Source organism: Astyanax mexicanus, chromosome 13, assembly GCF_023375975.1.
Source record: "Astyanax mexicanus isolate ESR-SI-001 chromosome 13, AstMex3_surface, whole genome shotgun sequence".
Lineage (NCBI taxonomy): Eukaryota > Metazoa > Chordata > Actinopteri > Characiformes > Acestrorhamphidae > Astyanax > Astyanax mexicanus.
Window position 1 is genome coordinate 45,506,210 of NC_064420.1, and position 7,000 is coordinate 45,513,209.

The window sequence follows — 7,000 nt, forward strand, 5'->3', positions numbered from 1 at the left end:
GATTTAAGTGACTTGGAACGTGGCATGCTACTCCTGCACAGCTAATATCAGAAAACTGAGGCTACAATTCACACAAAATCACCAAAATCGGACTGATGAGTCTAGATTTCTGCTGCATTCGGATGGATGGTTGGGTCAGAATTTGGCGTCAACAATATGAAAGCATGGATTTATTCCATCCTGCCTTGTATCAACAGCTGGTTCAGGCTGGTGGTGGTGGTGGTGTTTAATGGTCTGGTGGCACACTTTGGGTCCATTAGTACCAATTGAGCATCGTGTCACATCAACGCCACAGCTCTACCTGAGTATTGCTGCTGACCATGTCCTCCATCCCTTTATGATCACAGTGTACCTGAATCTTCTGACGCTACTTCCAGCAGGATAATGCTCCATTTCATAAAGTACAAGAGAATCATCTCAGACTGGTTTCTTCAACACGACAATGAGAGAGTTCACTGTACTGGAATGTCCTCCACAGTCACCAGATCTCATAGATCCAATAGAGCAGCTTTGGGATGTGGTGGAGTTTTGGGAGATTCATGGATCGTCATGGATCTGCAACAGCCGACAAATCTGCAGTAACTGCTTGATGCTCTCATGTTAATATGGACCAGAATCTCTGAGGAATGTTTCCAGTACCTTGTTAAGTCTGCCAAGAAGGATTAAGGCAGTTCAGAAGGCAAAAGGGGGTCCAACCTGGTACTAGCAAGGTGTACCTAATAAAGTGGCCGGTGAGTGTATGTCCAAATGTTTTTAAACATTAGAATTTTTATCCCATTTTTTTCCCCAGTTTACAAGGCCAATTATCCAACCCATTCATTAGGACTCCCCCTATCACTAGGAGAGTGAAGACTAGCACATGCCTCCTCCGACACATGTGAAGTCAGACTCCACCTCTTTTCAAACTGCTGCTAATGCAGCATCACAGCACTAATGCTCGGAGGAAAGCGCAGCAACTCGGTTCTGATACATCAGCTCACAGACGCAGCCTTGTGCAGATCAACATCACCCTAGGAGTGATGAGGGGAAAGAGCCCCATCTACTGTACCCACCCAGAGAGCGCAAGGCCAATTGTGCTTTCTCGGGACTCCAGCAGCTGATGGCAAGCTGCATGAACTGGATTCAAACCAGCGATCTCACAATCATAATGGCAGTGTCAAGTGTAGTCCTCTGAACCATTTGGAGCCGTAAACACCTCTTCTAATTAATGCCTTCAGCTACTTGAACTTAGTTTGTCTTGCCTCTGTAAAAGTAGAAATATTGCCAATAGAATAGGACTCTCTGAAACAGGTAATAAATATGAACCTGTTGGCACCATGTCTAATACCAGGTAGGAGCTAGATTGGATATTATATTAAGTTGGAGAGTTGGACGTCCTGACCTTAATAGGACGCTTAACACTTGCTGAATGCAATCAAATACTCGCATTAATACTCCAAAGTCTGGTAGAAAGTCTTCTCTGCACAGTAGAGACAGTTACTCCAACAAAAGCAGGATAAACTCTTTTAAAAAGGGCATTAAACCCCCTGGTTTATGATGTAAGAATCTGACCATTTTTAAAGTTGATATGGGAGGAGAGTAGTCACCCATCACATCCACACACCCTCTATATACTGACTGCTGGAATGTTGAAGATTAATGCCGATATAAATACATTTATCCAGGCAGATGTAGATTTTAAGGTGGAATAACTGTAACAGCAATCATAATAAAAGAAGTTGTTGCACTTAAATGTCACTCCTTGAATGTCACTATTTAAGATGGAACAAATAACAAAAATCTAATAAGCAGCTTGAGAATGCTATGTAAGATCGGCATGTCTTAAGGTGGAATAGAATAGAATATTTGCTTGAATTGGAAGAGATGAAAATACTCAAACCTAATTTAACCATTTAAACAACATATTTTACATTAGTGATAAAATCTGATAAAGTCCTCAAAAACAGTTTGTAATATTTGGTTCAGAAATGCATGTAAATGAGAATTTCTGGCTTGATGTGGCTACTGCGCCTGCACAGATCTCCATAGCTTAGGGCGTAAACTAATCCGGTAGCTTGTTGGCTTTACTCTGCTTATATATGATATATTTAATGTGGTTTGGTTGTTACAAACTGTGATTTTCCTTCTGGGAATAATAAAGTTATCCATTTATCAATTGTACAGCAGTCAGTGACCCATCTCCTTATTAATATGGTCTCTGGCTTATTGCAGCACTTTTTGCGAAACTGTGACAAAATACACTTTATTAACTGAAAGAAAGAAAAAAAAAAAAAAGCTATCATAAATAAGATGATCCAAATCCGATATCCGTGTCCACAAGGCCGCCATGTTTAACAGTCTTCTCACTGCCGCCTCTGGCCTCTTTGAGCGTGCTGCCGCTCTACCTGGCACGAGCTGTTGTGTACCCGGGCTGGGATTGCATTGGCAGCTCAAGGACAGGAGGACGCCGGCGTCTTTTTTGTATTCAGGCTGTAATGAGTCTTCCAATCCCTGTTTCCTTATCCTTCGCCCGACCGTGTGACAGGAAAGCTAAGCAGAGCCGCACCCCGGGGACGATTAAAGCGCTGGGAGGACGGGTCCGCTTAGACTAAAGCTGGGTTTATTATCCTGCGCACCCTAAAGACAATGGAACTCTGGGAAAAGAGGGTATCTGCCAAATGGAATTGCCTTTCTCCCACCTTTCCCCTCGCTGCCCTTCTTCCCACCACCTCCTCTGGTGAGGAATTTCAATTTGTGCCTGTTGGAGGAGGCAGATTGAGTGCAGCTATGGCGCGCCGCCTGTATCACTGACTTCTGCTGTAGGAGAAAGTGAGGATAGGGGGGACGGGGAGCTGGAAGAGAAATTAAGCTGAATTTAGAGCTCAGCTGTGGTGGGCAGTGAGAGGTTAGCGTAGCTACATACTGTAAAGATCAATATGTAGTAGTTAAAGTATATTTTCTGTACTTTAACTGAACTGATAGGTGTAAAATGATGCAGATGTGTAATCAGAGACAGTATCTCAGAAAAGTGAGTACACTCCTCTTTACATTTTTGTAATTTTTTAATATCTTTTCATTGGACAACACTTAAGAAATGACACTTTGATACAGTGTAAAGTAGTCCATGTACAGCTACAGTATAACAGTGTAAATTTGATGTGCCCTCAAAATAACTCAACTCACAGCCATTAAAGTTCAAACCACTGACAGAAAAGTGAGTACAACCCCAAAGTGAAAATGGTTGGGGCACAGATCCTCCCATCCAATACATCCACTTCTCCTCCCCATTACAACATCACAGAGCTGTTAGGAGGATGTCAGAGACCTTGCGATCCTGGACTTTCTGTTTGAGGATGCCCCACAGATGCTCAATTTGGTTTAGGTCTGGAGATATGCCTGGCTGACTGGCTGTCCGTCATCTTTACCTATAGATTCCTCTGCATGGCAGTTTTTATTTTGTAGGTGTGTTTTTTTATGGTATTGGACTTAGAACAACATTTGTGGAATTACAGTTAATCACAAAAAATATATATTTTATGTACTTTTGTTTATTATTAGTTAAATCCAACCAAAAATTACTTTACAACCTAAACATGATACTCCACATTATATTTACTGTTGTTAGAGAAAATGAAATGTGCAATGTCTGAATTATATACATATACAACAAACAAAAAACACCGTAAAAAAATCACCTAATATTTAAAATAATATAACAGATTTTGTTATTATTATTATTACTATTAGTATTATTATTAGTAGTATTATTAGTATTAGTATTGTTATGTATTGGCATGTCAATTCTGCTGTATATTTACATTTTCTCCAAAAACCTCAGTAGCGTTGGGTCCTGTGTTTTTAATTTTGTCTACTGAAAACACTTCTTATGATTGTGTTCTTTTAATAAAAGAATGTAACTTTACGTTTTATAGAGATTTTTGCCAGCAGTTAATATTACGGTTAGATAACCCAAACCCTCCCAGTCTGTTATCAGAACAAGACATTATCCAGAAGTCTTTTTTAGTGCAGTATATTGTTATTGTTGTGATTTATTGATCTCATTCCAGACCACGTGTGTAAAGCCAGTGTTGTGCCGAATTCAGCACCCCCACCAGGAAAAGCACCCCTTCTTCGGAGCGCATACCCACATCTTCTTGGCTTTAACTTTACTTAGAAAATGAAAAAAACTATCACAAGATATAGTTCTAAGCTATGCTGACTTGTAAGAAATAAGAAAAAAGGAAAATATCACCTGCAGACTCTCCTGAGAGGGGGTGCTTTTCCTGGCAGGGGTGCTGAATCCGGCACCATAGTAGTGTCTAATTCTGCACCCCCGCCATGAAAAGCACCCCCTCTCGGTAGCGCGTACACCCAGTCTTCTTGATAAAAGGAGATAATTGCTTTTCCTAACTTTAATTAGAAACGCGTTCCTGAGAGAGGGTGCTTTTCATGGCGGGGGTAAAACATTTTTAAAAGGTTTTAAAACAATTTCTGCTTTTTCTGCTGTGTCAAATCCACCTATTTCTGATCTCTGGTTGCAACGTCAATGACCCCAGACCATTATTTAAGAATTGTACCCAAAATACCAAACAACCAGCAACAAAGCAAGCAGGCCTGTTAATTGCCTGGGGCCCCCAGACAACGACTGATTATGAATTGAATGCAACGACAAACAATGTGAGCTCCCTTTTAAATTCTGTGATGGTAAATACAGGAAATTACAACAACGCTGTAATTAAAATCCCCCTCAAGGAGGCACCTCCCAGTAGTTGCTGAAGGTAGCCAGCCAGGTTTGTCATTCCTGCAACCGGCAAAATATGGAACTTCAGAAACTTCATGAGGAAACCAGAAAAGAAAGAAGAGAAAAGCAAGACGGTAAATGATAATTTACACTGAATAAATAAGGCCTAATACTGACATGTGGACTGTATTTATACTGATATTTAAGACAGGATATTTAGAGTATTTTATGTAAGATCATGTTAGAATAAACCCTGTAATACTGTTGATATGCTGAACATCAGCTGTTTGGGTGGATTTTTAAAAATTTTTACTCTGTGACTTTTTTTATCTGTTTTATCTGAAGCCCATTGTAACAATCTGGCAACCCAGAAAATGGTTCCCCACTGTCTGCTCTGTTTGTGCGGCTTTGTGGGACAGATTTAGCTTGTAGTAAACAGCGATGTTTACTATGAATCCCTGATGCATTATGGGAATTTTTAGTGCCCTCAAAATCACATTCGAATTCTTCCTTACGACTCAGACACTCAAAAGAAAAATGGCCGCCCTACTTAATAGTGCCCTAACTAGTAAATAGGGAGCCATTTCGGTCACAGCCCCTGTTTTTTTGAAACCTAGCAGTATTGATTGATTAATAATTCCATTAAATAGCAGTGTCCTTGTTGCCATGCCAGCGGAAACTTATTATGTAAGTCAGGCTTTTCAGGATTTTCACAGAGAAAACAGCACAAAACAACTCCCATTTTTCTGCACACAACATTAATGCAGATTTAAATAATGTTAAATAACAGTTATAAAAAATATTAATTCTACACCCTTGGAATCTCTGGGAAGGAGGGACTGATCACCACCACCTCACCATTCCTCTCTGTCTAGACCTGAGCTTAATCCAGGTCTGAGAAACTCGCCCTAAAGGACAACCTGAGAGAGGCTTAATTGCAGTGTGTGTGTGATTAATGTGTAGTGTGGAGACACTTCTCCTAATTAAGGGTCTCATTAAAGAGTTCGAGCACTGCTGCCTATAAATAAAACACACACTGACAAAAATCACAGCACTCATTACTCTTCACAATATCACAATATAGGTTATTAATATATAATAATTATAGTTATTATTATTATTGTTAGTATTATTATTAGTGGTTGTAATGGTAGTATTAGTTCCAAGTGTTATTGCTTATATTTTTTATATAATAACATTAGCAAAACAACATAATTAATAATAATAATAATAAAGTGATAGTAGCTGCTTACTTGTATATTTACATTTTTTATTAAATGTACTTGAAATAACATTAATATCATGAAGAAGACTTGTGTTGCATTTTGTATATTTAACAGTAACATCATTAGTATTATTGCAGTTAATCTGAATAATTATTATAATTAATAATACTATTATTATTTAACAGTACTAGTAATATATATAATTCTCCAATATATAATAGATATAATATGTAATATGTAATTATATATGTAATATATAAACTCTAAACTGTAATGACTTCACTGAGATTAGGATGTGTCAGTGGTCTGTGGAAGCCAATATTAGTCATGGTTTTTAAGGGATTGAATACTCATCTCCCTCAATTAAATGCAAATTATTTTTTATTTAAATATTATTTCATTTTCCACATTTTCTTATTGATTTTCCATCTCTCACTGTTAAAATTAAGCTACCATAAAAAGCATAGACTGTTTAATTATTGGTCAGAGTACAAACTTTTAAAATCAGTGGGAGGTCAAATACTTATTTCCTTTGCTGTATATATATAGGTTTTTGTTTGAGTAAAATACACATTGTTATTTTATTCTATAAACTACGGACAAATAAAAATATTGTCATTTAGAGCATTTATTTGCAGAACATGAGAAATGTCTGAAATAGCAAAAAAGATCTCAGAAATAATGCAAAGAAAACAAGTTCATATTATAAAGAGTTTTAAGAGTTCAGAAATCAATATTTGGTGGAATAACCCTGGTGGTTTTTAATCACAGTTTTCATGCATCTTGGCATCATGTTCTCCTCCACCAGTCTTACACACTGCTTTTGGATAACTTTATGCTTTACACTCCTGGTACAAAAATTCATGCCGTTCAGTTTGGTTTGATGGCTTGTGATCATCCATCTTCCTCTTGATTTTATTCCAGAGATTTTAAATTTGGTAAAATCAAAGAGATCTGTTGAGTGTGTTAGTGGGCGTGGTTTGTGTCTCGGCTCAGAGGGGCGTGTCCCAGTCCAGCAGGAGCTGTTGGGTACAGGAGGTGTCCTGGCGCGCGC